Raw genomic sequence first — 6,527 nt, forward strand, 5'->3', positions numbered from 1 at the left:
ATCACAGCTCCTGCTGCCTAATTTAGATACTTTAGAGACTAGAATTTGCATACTCCTCAGTGAGCAATTCCCTGGTGGAGACAATCTTAGGCAGAGAAAAGACCAGGCATGTGGTTGCTTACCTAGTTCTGCCCCGATGGCTATGAGGTTTCTCAACCTGGAAAATGACCCTTGGATATATGAAGACACACCGAAAGTGTTATCTTGCAGCAGGACTTGTCACTTGGTTTGAAAATTTCCTATGGGGTGAGGTCAAGGACAATGTCACTGAATTGTCTTTGAGAATGAGGAAGTATTTCTCCTAACATTGTGCCAAAGACCTAAGAAAGGACAAGTCTCACCAGCAGAAGGATCTAGAAGTGATCTTGTCAAAAACTTGGTTTCTTCATTGAGCTCTCCATTTTTTAACCAAAATCTTTTGGCATGAAGACAACTAAGGCTCAGAAATATGAAAGTACTTGTCTAAGGCCTCAGGACTGAGCTGCTGATGTTATCACTGCAGACTCAGAATTCAGCAACCAGCCTGGTGATGCGGAGGATCCTTGACTTCCCTGGCAACTGAGTGAAGCTAAATGGGGCATTGGCCAGGCCTAGAGCTGTATGTCAACTGAGAAATACTGTGCTATACTTTCTACAGTTGGCAATGAGGGAAAGACAAAAAGAAGGAGATTTGTCAGGGTTTATTTGCTTTGTTATGCTTTGTTTCTCTCTAATGATGCAATCCCCTTAGGTTTACTCTCGGGTTTAATTTAGAGTAGGAACCCTGGGAGCTGAGACCAATATAATCCAACATTTTGTACACCAGTATTGTTTTCACTCAGAATAAGATTTTATTATGATACCATCAATGGATATGACTCCCTTAAAGTTCTGGGAATGGCACGAGCTGCTCCAGAACCCACAAGTTCCTGAGTGACAGTTTAATTAATGAGGGCCACCTTATTTTTTTTCTAATTTGTGTGTGTGGGGGGGGTAGAGAGTGAGGTTTGAACTCAGGGCCAGGGTGCTGCCCCTTAGCTTTTATGCTCATAGCTAGAGCTCTACCATTTGGGGCACAGCTCCACTTCTGACTTTTTGCTGTCTAATCAGAAATGAGTGTCATAAATTTTCCTGCCCCAGTTGGCTTTGAACCATGATCCTCAGATCTCAGCTTTCTTAGTTGGTAGGATTACAGATATGAGTCACCATTGTCCAGCAAGGCTGCCTTATTTTTAATCTGGCTAGTAATTAAAATAAATAAAATATAAAATACTGTCTGCCCATATTCTTCAAAGTTGGCTACTCTTCTCCAATCTGGACTGTGGATTGATAACTACTTCTCTTTGTAAAGTAATATTTAAATTTTTCTTGTTGGAAAGTTATGAGACACATCAATTTTGGAGCATAAAGCAACAAAGTAATGAAGAATCAGGAAAAATAAAATCATCTGGGGTTTTCACCCCAGAGATTTCAATACAAGTTCTTGACAGAATATATTTCCCTCTTCCCCAGTCCAGTCTTGAGAAGAATCCCTGCCCATGCTGACCATTATTGCTGATGGAAATAAGCTGTTTGCACAGAATAACAAACACCAAAAATAAAAGATTGAATAAAATAAGTTAGTGGTCAAGAAACAGATCCTAGGTGGGAACAGGAGCTGTGTGCTGCCTTCCCCGTCTCTCCACATGTCAAAGAATAGAAGCTGCTACAGACAAACTTAAGGTCTCCTGGGGAAGCCTTTACAGGAGCTGTTAGGAAGGCTTCTCCCGCCACAGCAGCAGCACTCAAAGGCAGCGTGGTCCAAGCTCCACTCTGTGGCTCTGAGTCTGAGTGTCCCCATGATTAGAATTCACGGCTCTTCCAATGGGGCTCATAGGGAAGAAAATATTCCAGGGAAGATATGCTCCTCCTTCATCTGTTAACAGCATTCACAGTGACTGTAAACAGGCAATGTTCTATTTCTATAAGAGTTTCAGGTTCCAGTCTACATACCATGATTCCTCAGGGGCCCTGCGGTTTGTGTCTGGAGTGCCATTTTCGCAGGGTGCCCGTGGCTCACACCTGTAATCCTAGTTACACAGGAGGCTGAGATCTGAGGATCCCAGTTCAAAGCCAGCCTTAGCAGAAAAGTCTGTGAGACTCTTACCTCCAAATAACTAGCATAAAGCTGGAAACTGAGGTGTGGCCCAAGTGATAGAATACCAGCCTTGATTGAAAAGCTAAGTGAGAGGATGAGGCCCTGAGTTTCAGCTACTATTCTGTCCGGTTCTTTGCTGTTTTGCATGAGTTTTACATGTTGCTTAAAATATTATTTATAAAAACATCAATGATAGTATAAGGTGATAAAAGATCACTAAGCTAACATTACATAAAGAGGAATCCAGTGCTACTGAAGAAGGGTCCTAGTCACAGGCCCAGCTAACTCTATTTGCCCCTCTCTGCTACTTTAATCTTACTTTTTTTCCTGAGTCTCTCCTTACCTTGGACTCAGAAAGGATAGGGTTAACAGATAAGGATCTTGTGACAAAAAGCTAAGTTGGTCCTTGGACAATGCCTTCTTATGACCTGATGCCACTCAGAATGGAATGTTTGGATAATGACACTCAAACATCTTGGGATGATGACCAACTGGAGCACATCTTGGATAACCACCACATAATTACACATACCAATATAACAGTCACATGGCAGCTACTCTGTTCCATGATTCTTATTGTAAGAATAAGAATTGGTCCCATCTGATCAATCCTATGACTGCTGTCCACCAACATGATCACAGAATAAATGTACACCTCTTGCCCTGTGCCCCCAACTTCTGGATTAACAAAAGGTTTTCAAATGTGAAGCCCAAGAGATAGGAGGACATGAATTATGAAGGGTTATTTTTGTTTGTTTGTCTTGTCGTGGGGCCTGAACTCTGGGCCTAGATGCTGTCTCTCAGCATTTCAGCTCAAGGCTAGTGCTCTACTACTTGAGCCACAGCGCCACTTCTGGCTTTTTCTGCTTATGTGGTGCTGAGGAATTGAACCCAGGGCCTCATGTATGCAAGGCAAGCACTCTACCACTGAGCCTCCTTCCCAGCCCCTGGGTTTGGTTTTGATGTCATTTGAGTTAATATTTGTCTTAGAAGGGATATGATATCACAGAATCCTTTAAAACTTGAGCTACATGATAAGATTGGTATATCGATACTGAGCCATTTCAGAGCATTACATTCTCACTCTTTCTCTCTCTCCCTCTTCCCCCATTCCCTTCACTCTTTGCTTGCCCTCATGAATTGCTTGACACATTTACCTTGGTTTCAGCTTCGTCTTGCTCTTTACAAATCTAGATTTGGATGAGACAGCATAAAGACACTGTAGCAAGCACATTCACTACATTATCCAAAACTACCACACAATGATCTCTTCTCATATGAGACCTGATGAATTAAGTGGCAAGGATGACTTAAAAATAACATAAATATGTTTGACAGTAAGTAATATTCAGAAGTAGAACATTTAATTAATGTTCTATTGTCCACAAAGCTTTTATGAACCATTCCCCTTCATATAGAGGTTCATGTAAGAAATAGATATATTGAAACTTGTAAGTCTACATCAGTACATCAACATTTTGCCAAGACACTGCTATGATTTGAACAAGTCTCTCAAAGTTCATGTGTTGAAAACTTTGTTCCTAATAAGAGATGATTTGGCTCTGCCCTCCTGAATGAATGGATGTCGTTGTCCGAGGATGAGCTAATTGGCATGAAAATGTGTTTGTTATGAAAGTGAGTTTAGTTCCCTCTTGCTCCCTAGCTCTCATCCATTCTCACTCTTCAGACTTCTACCATGGGATGAGCCAGATGTGGGCTTCATACTTTTGGAAATCGTGGACACACCTAGAACTTTCTGACTCATCCAAAACTCTTGAGTCAAATAAACTTGTATTGTTACAATGGTGAGTTTAGGATGGGGATCCACATAGACTTGATGTTCCTAGAACATAAGCTGCTGCTGGGTACCCTGCTGCAGGCCCACTGTGTCCTGTGAGACAGAATATTCAACAGTAGAAGATCAGAAGGAAGTCTAGAAGAGAACTGTGGAGGTGGCAGTATCAAGTTGCACAGAAACCCAATCACACACGTACATGCATACATACTTACACAAAATTGGTTTCAACCCCAAGAGAATTCCAATTCTGAAAAGCTGAATCCTCTTCTTCAACTGTTCTGTTATTGAGAAAACTGTGTACCAGGCTGCATATGATGGGAGCATAGAGTACAAAGGTACTGGCTGGATATTTGAGACCTCCCAATTTTCAAGAAGTAGAGACCTGAATCTCAAAGGAACAACAGAGTAGAAATTTATACATTCAAGTTAAGTCTCCAAGGGAGAGATTTGGGAGCAAAAGGACCTAGATTACAACCTGTGGTTCCCATGCTTCACTAGCCAAGTCTCTGGTACAATTTCGCCTAGAACCAGAAACACCTGCACCTTCACTGCTTTGCCTCGGCTGCCACCTTGTGTCTATTGTCTAGATTGCATCCGTGAAGTGGCCTCAGGAAACCAGATGCCAAAAGGGCTGCACTGATGCAAGGTGGTGATTTCAAGCCCATCCTGGGATACGTATTGAGAACCTTTATCAAAAACAAAACAAAACCCAGAAGCCTTAATGGCAAATTACTCCCAACCCACCACTCAACAAACCTGAAGAGACGTTCCTGTGCTTTCAAGCTGAGAAGGTTCCCAGCCTTAAAGAAGGGAGTTGGGAAAAGAAAAAGGGACAAAGTTGACACTGGATCCATTCATAGGTTTATGAATGGTGCAACTTTCTGTGTGAGGGAATGGATAACGGTGTACCAAGGAGAAATCACAGGAGGAATGAGATCATCCCACCCCCCCAACAATGTTACATAGGAAGCCCTAACCCAGAGTGCACAGGAAAAGAATAAATAGGCCCACCTTGGCCCAAGTTAGGGCTGGCAGCTCTGTCCAACAACATATGAAATGGATCCAGAATGGCCCCTCTCCCTTGAGCAGCCAACCTGTACACCCCTCATGATGTACCATGTGGTGGGGTGGGGTGGGAGAGAAGGGGGAGTAAGCCACCCTTGCAAATTCACACTCCTGAAGAGGGGGCTCCTATGGGTAATGTCAGGAGGGCAGTTTCTCCCAGACAGAAAGAGGCACTGCAGTCCCACAAAGGGCAGAATATTCTTGAAAACCTGAGGATGCATCTCCCCAGGCTGGCAGTGCAGCACATCTGTTTACCATCCACTACCCAGAGGGAATGACTTGAGGTATGCTCAGATAATCTGTGGCATGCGCAGGATACCTGTGCATAGCCGTTTCCAAACTCCCTGAATTGTTAGGTGCATCATTTTTTGGCCATAATTTTCCAGCTTTGGGTGTTTCCTTACATCATGTCTATGTTGTTTCCCCAACTTGACAGTAAGTCATTTGAAGGCCAGGGCCCTGTTATAAACCTAACGAGCTGAATCTTTCTCAGAAGAATTGTTGTCAGGACTTTTTCTGGGCTGTTTTCAATGACAATATGAAAAGATAGTAATCCCTAAATTCAATTCCCTCAGTAAAAATGTTCTGTGATTCTGACTCAATGCATGTTTGCTAGTTGAGCAAACTTCCTGAGTAGAGGACCTGACTCATCTCATGGATGTACTAAGCAACCAATTGTGTCGGGTTAAATGAATAAAGCAATAAGCAAAGTAGACCACCAAACACTGGGAAGACAGTATGGTAGGTACTCCAGGGCCTCCAAGCCCCCCTGAATACCCTACCTGGACTCCAAGGCTCTTCTGCCTTAGCATGCATCTTTCTAAGAGCCCAGCTTCATGAGGATCACTGAAGTTTGTTTCACTTTGGATGAAGGTGCAGAGCTGCTGGGCACCCTGGTCCTGGCACACTGAGCTCATGACTCGTCTTCTCTGTAGGGGACTAAAGGAACATCCTTTCCAAGGCATCACAGTTGTTTGGGCAAATTTTTGTGTTTTACCTAGGAGGAATCCTACTATCAAGAAGCTTAGATGTAATCAAAGGATATGTAAGAATCCTTCCAATGGCAAACACTCCAGAGGTCTGGATGTCTGAGTAAATTGTGGTTTTTGTTGTTGTTCTAGGAAATGGAGACCCACACAGACCAGGACAAAGAATTGGAGATAGGGGCGTGGATACTAAGATCTTATTATAATGTAAGAGTAAGAGAGGTGGTGGTCTAGAAATTTAAGAGCAGGCTGGGTGCCAGCGACTCATGCCTGTAATCTTAGTTATTCAGGAGGCTGAGATCTGAGGATTGTGCTTCAAAGCCAGCCTGGGCAGGAAAAGTCTGTGAGACTCTTATCTCCAATTAACCACCAGAAAACGAAGTGGTGCTGTGGCTCCAGTGGTAGAGCGCTTGCCTTGAGCTGAAGTGCTGAGGGACAGCGCCCAGGCCCAAAGTTCAAGTCCCAAAACTGACAAAAAAAAAGAAAAGAAAAGAAAAAAAAGGAAGAAAAAAAGAGAAAAAAAGGAAGAAAGAAAGAAAAGAAAGAAGAAAAAGGGAGTTCC

This window comes from Dipodomys ordii, unplaced genomic scaffold (assembly GCF_000151885.1).
Source record: "Dipodomys ordii isolate 6190 unplaced genomic scaffold, Dord_2.0 Scaffold45, whole genome shotgun sequence".
NCBI classification, from domain to species: domain Eukaryota; kingdom Metazoa; phylum Chordata; class Mammalia; order Rodentia; family Heteromyidae; genus Dipodomys; species Dipodomys ordii.